General features: G+C 44.5%; 1 non-coding gene across 1 annotated transcript; it reads right to left on the reverse strand.

The window, feature by feature from the left end:
* Window positions 1–11,942: 11,942 nt before the first annotated feature.
* TRNAF-GAA (transfer RNA phenylalanine (anticodon GAA)) lies at window positions 11,943–12,015 on the reverse strand. The gene has a single exon. It is a non-coding gene; the product is annotated as a tRNA-Phe (tRNA).
* Between the last annotated feature and the right edge of the window lie 7,124 nt (window positions 12,016–19,139).

A 19,139-nucleotide genomic window follows, 5' to 3' on the forward strand; every position in this document is an offset into this window, starting at 1 on the left:
AAGAAAAGGATGCAAAATATTTAGTGAAATCGACCTTACCGAGTATATAGTTTGGCTCACCAACATTAGCTAAGCACGGGATGCTTAAATAATTTCTATTAGTTTTCCCATTCAACAATCTATGTGATATGTATGGAATGGTGTGGTGGTGAATTTCTCTAAACATGTACCTGTATGTCTGTATGTCTATGTATATACATATGAAAATAATGAGAAGAAAAGAAACACAGGAATCATGTAAGGCCACGAAGGCCAAACAAAGTCTCTGAACCCTTAGAACTTCAGAATAGAGAGAGATAACGGTGGGCTCCTGTAACCAGGGACTCTTCCTATGGTGGTAAGATCGGAAGAGGAAATTGAAGCAAATTGAATGCACAGAAAGGAAGAACAGGAGCTTTCCAAGGTGGAGGCAGCAGTATGAGCAAAAGCTTGGAAGTGGCCATGAGCATGTTCTGAGAATGCTGGTTTGACTCCTCCATGAGATTAAATCTTACCTGTGTCTTTAAAAACTACAAAAGACCATTGTCCTCGTTTCCTTGGACTCCTGTCTGGACTTTGATGTCAACCCGTGGTGCAGGGTGAAGGGCTGTGCCTTTCTGATGAGTCCCAAGCCTTCCCAAGGGCATAGCACAGTCGGAGAATGAAGGCAATGCTGTCTTACTTCTTAAGAACAGGGAGAGGAGAGCAGGGGACCCCACAGTCCACAAACTGTTCTGCTGGCTGGTGGGCTTGCCCACTAGTTCCACCCAGGCTTGTAAATTCCCCTCTCCACTCAAAATGTCTCACAGACTGCTGAAAGAGCAGGCAACAACGGTCTGGTACTGTCTTACTGACATCTATGGAACAATCCTGAGGTTAGAGTAAATTCAGCACACTGAGTAATTTGTATAACCTCTGACCATCTATTTCTCAGGAAGAACATGTGAAACTGTGGGTAGAACATGTTCTGCCTGAGACTGTTGGGGTGTGCTGCATTCTAGGGGATCAAACCAGCAGGGGCAGCCAAAGCCTGACCCTAAACCCACCAGCTGGGCCTAGGCTGGAGGATAAAGCAGGATGGCCTTGGTGATCCCTCTTCTTGATCCAGATTAAAAGGTCGAAGATAGATAAAATCCTCCGGGACACACCCCCAGCTGCCCACTGTGCCACACATTTGCTTCCTCCATGTCCCTCCTGATGACATAAAGGGGGAGAATAGATATGACACCACAGCAAGCTCCCAGGCTGCCTGAGGAAGCGGAGGGAGTAAAATAGGAATTTCATGACAAATTTCTGGTGCTCAGAATAGACAATGAAAATAGGAGGGGTAGGTAGGACTCAACGTATAGCTACTCAAGCTGATTTTCTGAACCTCACCCTCTTGTTTCTGTAGATGCTTCCTGCCTGTAGAGACTGGGCTGACCACGCAGAATCTAAGGTAAGCAAAGTCAACAGCTAGCTCCCAGGAGGGAACCCCTTAGTTGGGTGAGGGAGTTGCTGGAAGGTTCTGTGCATACCCAGGACTAACAACGTAGGAGGGGGTGTGTGACCCAGACTCCAGGGCAGTGTCAGGAAAGACTGTGCCTACCGGCAATAAATAGGAGTTAACTCAGCAAATCAGGGAGTAAAAAGGCAAAGGGAAGATCACAGAGAAGGAGTAAGAAGTAAGGCCGGTGCTCTCAAGGCCTTCAGTGTGGTTGCAAGCAGAGTGTGGTTGGTAGACTGAAGGCAGCAAGGAGCTTGACAGACGGAGGCAACACAATCAGATCTGTTTTTAGAAAGATTAATCAGGCAACAGTGTGTGGGGGGTGGGGGACAGAATTGGACTGGGTTCAAAGGGATACAGAAGGCAGTAAAATTAGTTAGGAGCCTGTTACAATAATCCAAGCACTAAATAAATCAGCTTCTAAACCAGGCTGGGACGGATTCGCGTTGTATTAAGGAGGCACAAAAAAATAAACAGAATGTGGAAATCAGCTGGATGTGGGAAGTGAGGGGTGGGGAGGTGAGGACCACCCCCAAGCTTCAGCCTGAGCTAACGGAGAGGGTGGGAGGCCACTAACAATTAGTGACTCGGACAGCACTGGTCAGGAACGGCCCGATGTATTCCAAGCACGGAGGGTTTTCATACAAGGAATGGGGGGCTTACAAAATCTCCAGAAGGGCGAGCAGCGGTCCTCAGAAGCTCAGTGTTTGCTGTCCAGAGGAGAAACTATTTCAAATCTCAAGAATTTCTAGAAAGCCTGGTCCTCAGGATGAAGCACCAAGGCAGGCAATCGCCAGGAAGAAACCAACATCTGTGTAGACCTCCACGGTCAGGTCTCCTCTGGGAGTTCAGCCGGAGAACGGAAAGTTGAGATGGGGAACGCTGTGTGACCCTCCACACCCCCACCAACCAAGGGGGATGTTCGATATCTGCCTCCAGACAGCATGAACGAGGTCGTGGCTGGGAAGACAGATTTGAAAGTTGTAGGGCTCGAAAATGAGGTTCCCCCAGAGAGACCAGAGAGAGAAAAGTGAGAAATAAAGACAGTCTCCACCACTGGCCTAGATATAAGGCCCAAGAGCAAGCGTCTCGATGTGGGCCACCCACTGTCGAACATCAGGAATCCCTCCATCCTACAGAGCAGACTCAGCCCCAGATCCAGGTCTGATTCCTGCAAGTCCCACGTCTCCCATTATCTAGTGCTCTACTGCCCACGCCTGATCATGGAATCGGACCTGCTGATTCAGTGAGCTGGCGAGTATTTTGAGCCCCAGTTAGCTTGAAGTAGAGTGAAATGATGGTCACGTGCTGGTGGGTGGGTGAGGAGGAAAAGGGGCAGAATTAGGGCTTGAGGTACCAGCTGGGTAAGACATTTTCTACATTAAATTTAAACCCTTCTATACCTGCAGCCCAGAAGGGAAATGCGTCCAATGAAAACCACATGACTCAAAGCAAATGAATGAAGCAATGCTTCTTTGTGCTAAAGATTTCATGGTCTGTCTCATTCGTCATGGGAGAAAAAAACTTTTTGAAAGAATACATGTTTAAAAGCAATCCATGTTTACCAACCGAGTAATGCATATAAGATCGCTCAAGGAAAGGCAAAATAAATCTATATCAAAAGTATGTTCTAAAAAACAAAGTTTGTACAAAGATTCACCATTGCAAATAAGATATCTCAAAGCACACCAAATATGTGATTTCTTCAATTTGTAACCATTTGCTAAATCACAAGAGAGCAAGTGGTGAAGTAGGGGACCAAGGAGAATAACATGGGTTGGAAGTATCTTCCAGATGATTTCTCTTCCACTCTTTGAGTTTTATTCCATGGGCTACCAACATCTCTCCCTTTCCTGTCTTTTTCCAACTTCCAATCACTTTTATTCATTTTCTGAAGACTCCGACAATTGACCATGACCACTTCTGCCTTTGTCCAGTTCAAGGTCTGTGTGAACATCCATCCAGTATCTGGGCTTGCATCTCCAATAAATTCCTCCTTTCCTCCTAAAGGAAAAAAAGAATGTTCATGGCCAATCCATCACCAAATATTGATTTTATTCCTGAAATTTTGTTAGAACTGTTCACTTGTCTCTACCTTTCACCAATGCCATGTTCTACTCAACGTTGTCTATTGCCTGCGTAGAGGCTGTAACCTCTGTACAGACCCCCCACATTTATTCTCATTCCCCTCTAGGGTTTTATTATTTAAACTACTGGTATGATCATCTTATGCCTGTTGCTTAAAACTAAATATCTGAATACATTCCGGCTCCTCATAGGGGAAGGTCCCAAATCCTTAACATGGACTCAAGACCCCCCAAGACTTGGCCTCTTCCCTTCCCTGCAGTTTCTTCTTGCCCTCTGCCTCTCCTTAATCCCCAATCTTCAATCTCTCTGTCTTATTTCAATTCTCAGAACATACCAGATTCTTCCCAGGTCCAGAGTCTCTGTCCACACTCTTCTATTCGGATAGAATAGCTTTTCCCCATTGCTTGCCGTCACTCCCTCCACCAGCTGGTTCTTTCTTAGCCCTAGTTACTGCTTATTTAATTTAGATTGAAGGAAAAAATTAGGAGGCTGGGGACAGAGAGGATAATGGTAGCCTGGTTTTGAACATAACGAGTTTGCATTGGACACTTGCTCAATCTCATCCAACTTAACCCCATCTCAGAAAGAAGAAATTGTTTTACAACCAGAAGTAAATTGAGACACACGGATAAGAAATTTAAGACGGAAAGAGTTGTTGGAATCATGGCCACTGTGATCCATTGTGTGGGTTCTGCCCTGCTCAAGGGAACAGTCAGGAGGTGGATAGCAGCTAAAACGCACCTTGACTTTCCAAGCAACACCTTGACTTTCCAGCAACAGTTGGACTGCCCCAGCTGAAGATGTGCTTTTTTTTCCCCCTCATTTGCATAAAGTAGGGTTGGGACTAATGGTTTTCTGATTCACATCCTAAAGATGTGGGCCCTTTGGTGATTTCAGTGGTGTCCAAAGAAATGGAGTAACTTGAAGGTCAACCAGATAAGAAAGGAGGCGAGACAAAGCGCAGGGCTGGTGCCACTCCATTAATCTACCATGAGGCAACTCCACCAGTTCAGTGTGAGGGAGAACAGAAGAGAAGATCCAACTCCATACTGAGCTCTGACACGGCAATTAAGGACATCTAACAGAATCTGAATGTGGTTCCTCTCTGACTTTAAGACGTCTCTTAGAAGTCAAGAAGGGTCGAATGGGGCCCCCAAACACAGATCTCGCTATTTAACATTCCCCATAATCTTCACGTTAACCCCTCAGTTGCTTTCAGATCCTGCTCCACTTGCTTCAAAATGAAAATTAGAATCGATACAATGAATCCTCAGTCTGTAAAAACAATCCAAGGCTCTATTTCAGCATGAAACTTCATTTAAACTGTGGGAATAAAAAGAAAAGACAGCCCTTTGTTCTCCTCATTTCACAAGCCTGCAAATGGCCTCTTAGCCAAAATAGCTCCTCTAATCTTTAAGTTTTAATTAGCTGCCCACAATTCATAAAATATCAGGAATTAAAATGCTGATACCTCATTCTCCTGAGAAATGGCACACAATTAACCTCTTTTTTCTGGTTAAAGACAGAAATGGAGAAAGGGTAATGACAAAATTAATCTATTCTGGTGGCAAGGGCTTCCACGGTGCCCGAGAGCAGCCTCCGACCCCCCAACAAAGGGAACGCAGTTGGAGCGCAGAGAAACCTCGGATTCGCGGCGGTAGCCTTGTGCCTTCGTGACAAGTTCCAGCACAATGCCATACCGAGCAACCCCAAATCTTACAAAAACGTGAAATGATTCCCCAGTTAACCGACCTGACCCACCTTCCTTTTTCCTCTGAAAATGGGTACATGCATCGGCGCAAAATAATGTCTGAAGCTCCAGCTTTTTCTAGAGGTAGAAGAAAAGGCAAAGAAACTCCCACCTTCCTGGAATGATATCAAAATCGAAATTTACACCTTTATTTACAATAAAGTCAGATGGAATTGCTGGTACTGAGTTTGTGGCTTTCTGGAATAATTATTCCCCCCCAAAATTAAATTTTGCTTTTTTTTTTTTTTCTGATCATAAATATTTTAAAAAGATTAGCCATATCCATTTAAATTTAGCAGAAAGCTCACAGAGACAGAATAGAGTCCAAAACAGTTTAACATATGCTCTCAATGAACACATGAGGACACACGGGGAAAATGGAGGCTGTGGAGTCCATCCGCTTGCTTGCTTTCACACCCACTTTCAAAACTCGCTGGCTGTGTGATCTACGGTAAGCTGCTTAACCTCTCTGAGCTCTTGTTATGTATCTGTAAAAGGAGGACAAAAACCTGCGCTGTGAGCATGAAACAGAGAAAGCTTACAACACAGAACCTGACCCTTCACTAGTGTTCATTAAGATTAGCTACGATTATTGTCAGTAAAGGATCCCGAATATCTATAATGAGTACCAAGAAAGATAATGTTTCACATTAAGAACTCGCTGCTAATTCCAATCACTGTTTGTTTATTAGGTAACAGCTTTACTGAGTTATAATTCATATGCAGCATAATTAACCTGTTTAAAGTGCTCACTTCAATGGTTTTTAGTAGATTCTCAGAGCTGTGCAGCCCTCACCACAATCAAATTTTAGAACATTTCAATGCTGCGAAGAGAAACTCCATTCTCATGAGTTATCACCCCCCACAACCTTGTCCCAGCCCTAAGCAGCCACGAATCCTCTTTCTGTCTCTACAGATTTGCCCTTTTCGGATATTTCACAGAAATTGAATCATGAGATATGTATGTAGTCTTTCTGTGAATGATTTCTTTCATTCAGCCTTATGTTTTCAAGGTTCACCCATGCTATGGCATAATCAGGACTTTGTTCCTTTTTATGGTTGAGCAGTGTTTTATTATATGAATATACTAATGTTTTCCTTATCCATTGCTATTTTTCCTTGATAGAGTAATTGTAAATTCAGTGGTAAATAATAAAATCATAATAATGTATAATATCAACCTTCATCCATACGGAGCTGCTTTCTAGCCCACAGAGTGCGTTGACGTATATGATTTCATTTGAACCTGAATTTCATTTGCAGCTCAAAACAATCCCAATGGCAAATGTCGTGTATTTCATAGATGAGCTCAAAGAAGTTAGAGGTCATAGCAAAGATCATATGGCCACACGGTAATGGGCAGAGCTGGGACGCCAACTCAGACCTTCTAAGTAGAGGCCACACTTCTGCTGATACAGCTGAGCCACGTGTGTGTGTGTGTGTGTGTGTGTGTGTGTGTGTATTGGGGATGGGGGGGAGCTGTTTCTGCTTTGGCAGGACTCTTTGAGAAGATGGAGTGTGTTATGTTAAGCCCAACTCTAGAGGCCTCTGCACAGCCGAGGACACTAAAACAATGTTTCCTTTTAATAAATTTTAATAAATTCATTCCATTTATCTCTTTGTACTAAATTTTCCAAGAGACGAGATCCTTTCACGTGACCAATAATTGGCATAGTAATATATATAACAAATACCTTTTTAGAGCTTAGTATGTGCTCGCCTCTGTTTTGGTTCCATATATTAGCAATTTAAGGGTTTCCAGTTCTCCTATGAGGGGGATACCATCATCATCATCATCATCATCATCATCATCATCATCATCATCATCCCTACTTAGCAGGCAAAGGAACTAAGGCAAAGGCAGACTGAAGGACATCCTCTATAAGGTCAGGGGCCAAGCCAGGAGTCAAAGCCTGGCTGCAGTCTGGCACCAGAATCCAGGTTCTGAACCACCATGCACCTTGCAAGCAGAATTAATGGCATGAATGTGGGGTTCCGAAGGCAGCCTCTCCTTCCAGGTGTCAGTGATCTCCGCCCAGCCCCATGTCCTGAGTACTGGATGATCACACACTCCCAGCCCACTGCTGGTGGGTTGTCTTATACGTAAGACTGGCAGATCTGGAAGCCACCAGCCGCTCTCCTGTGCAGAGCACAGCAACAGGCCGCACCCTGAGGGCACGCATGTACCCATGTCTGTGTCCAGCAGAACCTCGGGAGGGGCCACGTGGCCAAGCAGGAAATGAGAGAAGCCTGATGGACTGAGTTCCAACGGGTGTGCCCAGCAAACAGAATTTTTGTGAAAGTCCATCAAACAACCCCAGGCAGGTAAGCAAGATTCTCTCCGATGGCTGAGGTCTTCAATAAATAGTTGGGGCAAATGCCAGAAAATTCCAAATTCTTACCACTCTAGTGACCCCATCTCCACAGCATCATCGCAAAGAAGAGCTAATAGTATACCGATACTTCGAAATGGCAGAGACGAGCCTCAGTTGTCTTTCTTTTTTCTTTCTTTCTTTTTTTTTTTTTTTAAGATTTATTTATCTCTGACAGAGATATTTATTTATTTATATGACAGAGAGAGAGAATGAGTTCACGAGCAGGAGGAGAGGCAAAGGAAGAGGGGAAGAGGGAGAATTTCAAACAGACTCCCCGCTGAGCACAGCACCCGATGTGGGAGCTTGATCCCATGACCTGAACTGAAACCAAGAGCTCGACACTCGGGCAAAAGAGCCACCCCGACAACCCAGGTTCCCTCTTTCAGGGAAGATACCTGCCTGTACCCCAGCGGACACTCTATGAAGTCCATTCAGCACCACGGCAGGCATCCCAAAGAGGTGTTCTCTGGAAACGGCATGGCCCTCAATGTCAGGGAAAAGTTGGGCTGTGCCCCCAGCTCAGAAGCTGGCAGGGACACAAAATCCTTTTACGTAGAAAGTAAGCCCTTTATCGAAAAGCCCCAGAGTACCAAAGGAACTGCGTGGAAATGTAGCAGCTCCTCCAAGGTCCAGTGGTAGACACGGTCCAGGATCCAGAATCCTCAAGAATCTTTTCATCAGAAGGCCTGGACCTGATGATGTGACATTGACAGTGGACGGAGTAATGTCTGGGAGCTGCCAAGGCCCACGATGTCCAGCAGCTGCTTTTCAAAGGGGACCTCCCAAGCTCACCTTCTGACGACCAACACCTGCGCCGACTCGTAACCCCACACGAATGAGCAAAGTCATAATTGGTGAATTAAGGAAGCCGTTTCCAGGATCAAGACACGTTTCTATTTGTGTTGGACTGTTTATACTGTCTTTCTAGCTCCTGGAGCACAAAACCTTTATTTAGCTCTTAATCTCTCAGCTACACCTGGGAGGTTTTCTAATACGTGTTTATCTAGAAAGTTATTTGAATCTTACTTTTAAAAATAGCAGTCAGAACATCTTGAGTTGAAAGATGGAGAGAATGTTACTGTTGTTGTTAAGATATTTGTTAATGTCATTACATGGAAAAACACCAGGAAATGTGTGACGGTGATCCTGGCTCCTGGCTCCTGGTGACCTGAATTAACCTGGGTTAGCGTTCGGGCAGATCCTGGTTTCCAAAATGCCTCAACTTGTCTCTGCTACGCCAAGGCCAAGCACGCTCATTACGGAGCCCTAACGAAGAGGCCCCACTCCCCACTCTTCTGTTCTGCTATGTTGAAAGTTGAGAGAATTTTTGCACCCTGTTTCTTAAGTTAAGCAAGCGAGAAATTTTATAAAAGGCGGATGAACAAAAACTGAAAATCATCCATAATCTTGGATTAGCCACACCACCTTTTCAGTCTCTCTGAAAAAGCTGCTTTTTGTCAAATCAATAGATGTCAAGAGACATTCCTTGAGAATCTGTAATGTTTCTGGTATGGGGCTAGATGACATAAAGGCACAGAAAAGGAACAGAAACCTCAGTCTGGACCCTCAGAAGGGTTCATTCTCTTGGTAGGAAACATAAAAACACATACACAACAGAAGACTAAACAGCTATAAGCCACTATACAGTTAAAAGAGTAGACCCATAACCCAACTAATAAAATGAGTATTAATATATGTACATATTGATTACTCAGAAGGACCCCAATGAATTATTAAATGCCCATCTAGTTTTATTGCATATAAAACAAGTATATCACCTTCACTCTCTTAATTATGCCCTAAAATGAATATTGTATCCAGGATAATTAGGGAATAAATAGTCATTGAGCAATGTGCTTGTGGCTCCCTTAGAAATTTGTCACATGAACCAGATGTCCCAGGTTTCTTTCCAAAACCTTTTCAAGGAAATGTGGAAAGATGCCTTTCCCTTCCCACACTGGATAAATGGTCTGAAGCAAGAGTGGACTTTCAAAACGTGTTTGTTGCCTGTAGAGAACTGGGGCTGAACATTAACTGACAAATGTGTGACGTGATCACGTTTCTTCCATTGAAAGCATTTCTTTTCTAAAGTAAGAGCTGACTCTGTACCTTCAACCCTCACCCTTCACGCCCTCCTCAGTCCCAAAGAGCTATCCCAGTGCAGGTGTCAGGGGCTCCCTAGGCGACAAATGATGTTCGGTCCTGCTCAGATGTCACTCTGGGAAGTAAGAGTGCTTGAAATCGATCAGAGCACTTCATGCATCAATGAAAAGCAATTAAAGTGATCAGATTACATCTTTAGACTTTACTTCTTAAGGTTAAATATATAAATATATATAGATATTATATAATTATTTTTAAAAACATACACACATAAAATATTTTAAGTGCTCTCTATCTTCTTTGTGTTCATCCTTTGCTCCCACAAGGCCAGCAAAACCCTTTCGGACCACTCGCCAGCGGGGGTCTGCCCAAATGGTTCCCCCTTTTACCTTCCCCCCTTTGGACTTCTGACCTGATATGTGTCTCTGGCCTCCCCCAATACCAAATGTCCACTAGCAAATACCTGATCTTATTGTCTGCCCTGCAAGGTAGCCAATCCTCAGGTTGTCCGAAATGAACAACCCCTCTCATTTCAGTGTGCACATCGTGCCCCTTGCATTTAAACCTGCAGAGAGCGGGTTGCGCCCCAGTTTGGTCTTCCCCTCGTCCAAGAAATCTTCCTCTGAGGGCCCAGCCAAGACCTACTTCTCCATAATGCCTTTTTGGATTAACCAGGGAAGGCTTTTAGTTTCTTCCTATAGCTCCCCTCATTTTTATGCACACATCTTAACCAAACATCACAACAGCGCGTCAGGTGCAGTAACCTTTAAGAGGTAGCAGATGTTAGATGCCTGAGGTACATTAGGTTTAATCTTTGCAATCCTACAAGGACGATTATATGTAAAATAAGGATAATGGTGCATACCTTATTAGGGAATTATGAAGATCTAATACTTTCTGGCACATAGTGGGAGGTCAATAATGAATGCTCAACTAATGAATGAATTAATAACCTGAGAGCACACAGTACTTCAGCAACCCGAAGTACCTTTCCAAAACAATAGAGCTAGATGTGCAAGACCTACCCCCTAAATCCCAAGAGGGATTGTCTTCCACGTGCGGACCAGCAATGCACTACCACATACTCCTTTTCTAGTAGCCTAACAGGTCGAAATTTCCTCCTCGCTTAAGTCAAATCTACATCCTTGCAACTGCTCGCCCTGGGTCCCGGCTCAGCTCCCAGGATCCCACCCAAAACAGGAGGGTTTAGGATCAGCTACGAGAGCTGATCTCACCCCCAACATGCACACACTCACTATGAAAGCCCAAAGGCTCCGAAAAAGATGTATGTCGAGCACGTGTCGGAGTTTTATTTCAGACTTGCAGGCTAAAAGACAGGAAAAGGAAAAAGCGTGTTCACAGAAACAGACTAGGAAAGGGCTCTCTTAGAAATACAAAGGAACGTCTAGAATGAGGAGATCCTCAAACTTCAGCGGCTTCTGAATCTCACTCGCAGGGCTTGTTACAACACCTAACGCTGGAAACCAGTTTCTGAGACAGTAAACCAGAGGTGGGGCCCAGAAGAGGCTGCTGGTCCGGGGACCGCACTTGGAGGACCCCAATAATGTAGTTTAGGTGCAAGGCACTAATTTAACAGAGCTGTGAGGCCGCCGCGGCTTTACCCCTTTGGTAAGTGACCCTGATTATGGCCCCCGGAGCGGCCCAGCGGGCGCCTCTCTCTGAAAACGCGGAGCCGCCACGTTCCCTTCGGGGCCGCTCGATTCAACAGAGGGTCTTGCTTTTCAAGCCGGGCTGCTCCCGGGGGTGAAATTTGCGCTGAAATTGTGTTTTTCGCTCCGCGAGACACTAGGAGCGCTTCCTCACACCAGCCCCTGCGCGCATCACCCCGCCGTCGCCGCAGGCGCGCGGGGGACCCAGAGCCGAGGGGGTCCGCCGGGAGCTGCGGGACCCCGCGCCGAGCGAGTCTCCCAGCCCCGCCCCCCGGCTCCTCAACGCGCATGCGCAGCAGCGCCTCCGACGCCCGCCAGGACGGCGCCCCGGAAGTGGGAGTGCGGGGCGGCCGCTGTCCCGGGGGCGCCGAGAGTGGCCGCTTCCAGTCCTCGCTCGCCTCTCCTTCACGTCCTTGGTTTCAAGTGAGCCCTGCGACCGGAGATGAGGGACTCCCTCGAAATTGGACTCCATTCGGACTAAAAAGGAGAGCTGCCGAAACCCGGGATCGAACCAGGGACCTTTAGATCTTCAGTCTAACGCTCTCCCAACTGAGCTATTTCGGCGCCTTTTCGACTGTCTTTAGACTAGACTATTACTGAACCACGCGCGTCCGCCCCTTCCGTCTCTCCTCGGCCGCCGCTCGGAGCGCTCCTTCCTGGTCCTGTGGAACGGCCACCTCCGAGCTCCGCCTTGCTCTTCACCGGCCGCGATTAGACGCGACCTGCGCGTTCCTTAACTTTCTTCAACGTCGTCCGAGTGTCTGACTTAATTACCAACAGGGATCCCGGGCGCGCCCGGGCGCCCGCTGCCGGGCTCCTCTGCGCCCCCGCGGGCGAGCGAGTCTCCCCAGGCTCCTGCCCGCCCCGCCGTCCTCCCGCGGCGTGGTGCCCCGGGCCGGTCTTCTGCCCCCGGGGGGCAGGTCCTTCCCGCCGACCCGCGCCGGGCTGTGGGCGTGCACCTGTGTCATCACCGGCAGGAAGGAGCGCGCAAGGGCATGGAGGCACGACCGTCGCCGCCCCGGGATGCTGGGTCCTCGGGATGCCCCTTGAACCTGCAACCACTTTACACGCAGTCGGCCTGGCACTCCGCGGGCGCCCCGTGTGGTGCTGGGCGCGCTCGTTAGGGACGATTCCCCAGCTCCAGAGCTGCTTCCTACGCCGGTAGACGAGATGCGTCCGAAGCATCCGCTACGTGCCAGGCACAGACGTTCTGCAAAGCGCAAACATCCTATTGTTTTATAGGGTTTCTCTCTCTCTCTAATTAATTTGTGATTTCTCTAAAAGCCGCAGCGATTACCGTAACGCCCCTTTAGAGCTTCGCGTTTAAGTGGAACCTTCGCAGGCAGTTTGGAGAGATGCATGCATGAGTGCCTTCGAATGTGAAAGATTGAATATTGGAAGCGTTTGCAATCGCTAAGGTGTAGAATCGCTTTCTGAGTTCCTTTTTTGTGTCAAATCCAGATAAGAGCTTAAGATTGGAAAGAAGTCATGGCTAAGGAGGGGAAGGAGACCCCCCCTCAAAAAAAAAAAAAAAAAACAGAACTTGAGGACGACATTGATCTGTGAAGGCTTTGTGGGGATTAATGTGGAAGAAGGGGCAATTTGGAGCACAGATCCTACAGAAAGAGACAAGAAGAGAGGACTTGAGCGTCATAAAGGCAGCTACCTTTCACATTGTCCTCAAAACTTCCCCATCTGGGGAAGTGGCTGGTAACTTTTGATGGGATTTGAGGTGGGAGTCTGGGAGAAGAAAAGGCCCGGCATCTGAGGGGAGATGGAGGAAGAAGGATAGGACAGAGAAAAGAAGGAAGAGCACCACCAATCAACGTTACATGTTCACAACCTGATGTGGTCAGGTCCTTTGGCAAATTACAAGATCAGAGCAACTACACTGCAGGAGTGATCATTCCTAGTAAAGGTGGATTTCACGATGTAGGTTTTAGGATGTATGTCACGATGAATGGGGCGGCCATGTAGCTCTGTGTGCCCAGGATACTCTCAGAACCCTGTCCCAGAAATAACTCCTTCACTCCTACAAGTCTCCTGTGACCGGAGAAATGAACAATGGCATCATCCAATTTATAAGCAGCGAAAAGACCCCACAGCTTGACGCTGTGTTAGGAACTCTACCAGTTTCACCATTCGTGAAAAGATTTTTAACATCAGCTCCGTATTTGTTGTTGCTCTTTTACAAAGGAGATTGAAGGTTTCCAGGTTTTAGGGTCATTGTTCCCTATGGTGATAACTGGCCACCTGTGCGACCCTGCTTGAACTACTGAGTAGGTCATAGTTTCGGCAATAGATTGGTCTACGCTGTTTTCAGTGATGTCATCACTCTGCAAAGCTAGCTTTTTAGCAGTTCTGATAAAAAGTAATTGCCCACAGGGGCATCTGGGTGGCTCAGTGGGTTAAGTCTTTGCCTTTGGCTCAGGTCATGATCTCAGGGTCCTGGGATCGAGTCCCATATCGGTCTCTCTGCTCAGCAGGGAGCCTGCTTCCTCCTCTCTCTCTGCCTGCCTCTACCTACTTGTGATCTCTACGTGTCAAATAAATAAATAAAATCTTTAAAAAAAAAAAAAAAGGTAATTGCTCACGAAAATAAATGTGTACTAGGAAATAGACATGGTGATTTCCCATCTGCTTCAAGGCATGAGAAATTGGGCACTACTGATTGTTGTTTCAAACACACCATTGTTAAGTAATGATGGTTATTTAAGGATGAAATAAAAATGTAACTTTCTTTCAATTTATGTATAGAATTCTGCCAAACAATTACAAAGCTTTTGGTCATAAATATTTAATAAGTTATTTGGGCCTGAATATTTAATAAAAGGAACTGTTCAGGATTTCTTTTGGTCTGGGAGCATCGGAAAAAATTACGGAGACTCTAAGAGTATCATGAAAGCTTGAAGACCTCTTGCGTAGCGCCTTAATGTTGATAGCAGAAATGAAATTATTACTGAATTTGGGAGAAAACATGACTTTGTTCAGTAAGATTGCAGAGGCAGGAAGAACCATCAGAAATCCCACAGAGACCAAGTGCCAAGGGCTAAAGAAAAGTGAAAATCTGTGCACATACATCACAATACGGGACAGATGATAAAGACATTGGCACTCAAATGAAGATAAAACGTTGAAGACACCATGTTGAAAAGAAGTTTTGCGTAGGCTGCAGTCCTATCTTCCAAATTAGCCCTAGGATTTTGGCAGTCCAATCTAATTACCTATGATAACTATGAAAACTAATTACAACATCTAACTGGAAGACCTAAGAATAATACAACTAAAGAAAATATGTTGTATATAGTTATAGTACCTAATAAGTTTTTGAGCTGCTGTCAATTGATAATTTGTCCTTAGTTGTGCGCACGCACACACACACAGAGCACTTACTTTAAGTTGCCTCTGATTTTATGTCTTTATTTTTTAATTTAATTTTATTTTTTCAGTGTACAAAGATTCATTGTTTATGCACCACACCCAGTGCTCCATACAATGCATGCCCTCTTAATACCCACCACCAGGCTCACCCATCCCTGTACCCCCTTGCCTCCAAAACCCTCAGTTTGTTTCTCTGAGTCCACAGTCTCTCAGGCTTTGTCTGCTCCTCCGATTTCCCCCAACTTACTTTTCCTTTCCTTCTCCTAATGTCCTCTGTGTTATTCCTTATGCTCCACAAGTAAGTGAAACCATATAATAATTGACTTCCTCTGCTTGACTTATTTCACTCAACATAATCTCCTCTAGTCCCATCCATGTTGATACAAAAGTTGAGTATTCATCCTTTCTGATGGACTGAGATTTTAATCAACACTTCTCAAAAGCGTTAAAAAGCTGGGAATGTATTCAAAAGGACGTAAGTGCTAGTTTGAAGGGGCTCCCACTGACCCTATTTGGGCTAATCAGAGCATCAAAATGAATAAGGAACTTAATAGATTATGTACACTTTGGATAAATAAAGATCCACGGGGACAATAATAGAGGGGCGAGGACTACAGGTTCTGGCTTACAGTGAATGACTTGCACGGACTGATAGATGTGGAGAAAGTGGTAGCAGTGGACATCTCCATGGTCCAAGCATCATTGTAAAGACCAGTTCAGCCAAGAATCGTCAATGGATGCTAAGTCTGGGGGGATGTCATATGATGAGCAGGACTGCACAGTGTCAAAATTCTCTCTCCATAATAATTGCAAGGGGAAAAATAGAAACTGTACATACTGTGGAGAAACTAGACAATGTCTTGATCTAGTCATCAAGATTAAAATCACCCGTGAAGGACATTCAGATATCATGTGCCTCCTAATGTGATTCTCTGGAAAGGATACAATGTCACTTACATGGTGGTCCAGCCAAGAATGTACTTCCTGACTTTAATCATGAGGCAATATTAAATAAATCCAAAGTAAAGGTCATTCTAGTAAATGACTGGCCTGCATTCTTCAAAACCCACACTCAGGAAGACAAGCCAAGGAACAGTTCCAGATGGAGAAGGGAGAAGGAGACATGACCACAGCGTGATAAAGGGCAGTATGTGATCCTAGACTGATTGCCATCTGGGAGGGGGAAAATGCTTTAAAGGATATTAATGGAAAAATTGGAGAAATTGGAACATGGGCTGTGGATTATATAGAAGTGTTATATCGATGTGAAATTTCCTCGACTTGACAACTACGGTTAAGTAAGAAAATACCCATGGTTTTCAGGAACCATACTGAACAATTAAGGAATAAAGAGACATCATATCTGCAGTCTCAAGTGGGCCCTCAAGTGGGCCCACAAAATCAAATAATATGTGTACAAATATAGAGAGAATATAAAAAAGCATACAGAGAAAAATATTGAAAGTTGGTGAATCTAGGTAAAAGATACACGGGGCTTCTCTGCATCATTCTGTAACTGTTCTGAACGTTGGAAACTAAGAATTAAAAAAATAAAATAAAAATAAAAGTGTGGTACTTTTATGGAGCCAGACAATTTCAGTTAGAATCACAGATTAGAATACTAGAAATGGAAGAGAATTTGGGGTTGAGTCAGCCTGATCCACACATTTATCAGAACACTGAAGCCCAGAGGCATTATAAATAATGGTTACCTTAAGATACCTTAAGGTTACCTTCAGAGAGGGCTACTGCAAGAAAGTACCATCAGTGGGGTACAGGAAGTTATTCTCTAACAGTTTGGAGGCTGCAAAGTCCAAGATCAAGGTGTCAGCTGATTAGGGGCCTGGTGAGAGCTCTTTCTTGCTTGCAGAAGGCAACTTTCCCTCTCCGCATGCTCTCCTGGCCTTTCTTTGCTGCCTGTGCAGAGAGAAACCTCTCTCTTCCCCTTCTTAGAAAGCTACCAATCCTATTGGACTAGGCCCCTACCCTATGAGTTCTTTTACGTTAATTACCTCCTAAAAGCTCTATTTCTTTTTTTGTTGTTTTTAAACTGTTTTTTTTTTTTAATTTTTTCCCCTTCACCGTAGAAGATACCCTCCCCAGTGTCCATCACCCAGCCCTTTCTCTAAATACAGTCACAATGGGGAAAACGTATTCAACATATGCATTGGGACTGAAGAGACTGTATTCAGCCCAGACACAATTAATTAGGGGCAGCACTGACTGCTGACCTATAGAGCATAGTCTTCAGCTCACTCCAAATGCTTGTAATATTTTTTTTTTGAAGAAAGTTCCTATTTCAATTAAAGATTGTTATGAGACAGGGGTGTCTGGGTGGCTCAGTGGGTTAAGCCTCTGCCTTTGGCTCAGATCATGATCTCAGGGTCCTGGGATTGAGCCCCACATTGGGCTCCCTGCTCAGCAGGGAGCCTGTTTCATCCTCTCTCTCTCTCTGCCTACTTGTGATCTCTCTCTGTCAAATAAATAAAATCTTAAAAAAAATTGTTATGAGACAAACCATGGAAAGAGCTCAGATGTCCATTGAGTGATGAACAGATATAAAGAAGATGTGATATGTATATCACATATGTATATCATATGTATATGTATATGATATACATATCACATCTTCTTTATATATATATACATATATATATATTTATGTACACACACACACAGGAATATTATTCAGTCGTTAAAAATAAAATCTTGTCATTTTCAGCAACAATGTGGATGGAGCTAGAGGTTATTATGCTAGGTGAAATAAGTCAATCAGAGAAAGGCAATTATTATATTATCTCATATGTGCAATTTAAGAAACAAAATGGATGAACATAGGGGAACATAGGTGAGGTTAAAATAAAATAAGAGGAAAATAATCAGAGGCAAATCATAAGAGATTCTTAATTACTGGAAACAAATGAGCATTGCAGGAGGGGATTGGGGAGAAATCGGGTAAGTGGGTGATAACTGGGTGTTATACAAGACTGGTGATTCACTGAACTCTACTCTAATAATATACCATATGTTCATTAACAGAATTTAAATTTTAAATACTTATTAAATTAAAAAAAATTTTAAAGAAAAAAAATAAAATTTATGTTAAAAAAAAAATGGCATGAGCGTCCACATCTGAAACAGGAATCTGGTGTTAGGGCTCAGCTTTTCCTGGTAGATGGTTTTTTATGGGCATGTCTCTGTATTTTGAAGTTCCCTGTGTGTAGAAAATAATACATTTGCTTGAGGGATATAAAGCAGTTTCTCCAAAGTTATATATTAAAGTGGTAACTTAGGGGAAAAGTATAAAATAGTTAATAGATTGTAAATATCATCAGTGCATTGAATTGATCCAAAAGAAGTTAATTTATTTAAAGCTATTAAACCACAAGTCTATAAAGACCTTATTGTTTTTTGTTTTTGTTGAATCACATACATCAGTATAAAGCCTCTGGGCGTACTTACCAGGCCAAAAACAATCAAGTAAATTATACTCAAGAACAACCTACCGAGCTTTTTGTACATTCTAATCCAATCCTCCCACAACCATCAGACAAATGCCTAACTAACCATGTGGATTTTGCACAATGCCTACAGGCCAGAAAACTTGGATTCCAGAGCTTGAGTTTCAGAGGCTTGGGTGCTTTTTAAATACTGTCAGCTTAATTGCCTGCCTCCTTTTTGATGAAATGGGCCAGCCTCCCAACTGTATCTCTGTCCCATCTCCCCACTCTACCCCGGCAACTAAGGGATAAAGCCTGATTATTTACGCAAAGAAGTAAGAGGAAATGAACTTAGCACAGGGGTTTTCTAACTCCCTGATGATGATGGATGATGGTGATGATGATGATAGTGATAATAATAATAATAATAACAAAACAGACACAAGAAATAAATCAGTGTGTTCCTTTGTGCTCCATGAGCATGGACAAGTGGTGGCGTACGATGACCAGAGACTCCGGAAGGGAGGCCAGGACACAGATGCCCCTGTGCTCTTTGGTCCCGATGTGCCTCCAACTTTCCCAGCAGCTCTGCTTCTTGACTCTGTACTGCTTTCACCCACTTCTCTAGTCCTGCTGTTTTGTACCCTTAAACCCCAACTCCATGTCCCATGATTGGCCAATCCCTGACCCACCGGCTCTTACTCAGGAGCCTTGGCGACAGGTCAGGGGAAGTCTCTACCCTTCCTCCCTGTCGTCCTGGCACACCCAAGCCAGAGATTTTTCTAGAGTGTGTTTGTGGGTAGCTGGGATGGGCTGAGAGCGACGGACGGTGGGCTGGCTGCGGTCCGGACTTGCGCAGGACTGCCC

Source organism: Mustela nigripes, chromosome 15 (assembly GCF_022355385.1).
Source record: "Mustela nigripes isolate SB6536 chromosome 15, MUSNIG.SB6536, whole genome shotgun sequence".
Taxonomy (NCBI): Eukaryota; Metazoa; Chordata; class Mammalia; order Carnivora; family Mustelidae; genus Mustela; species Mustela nigripes.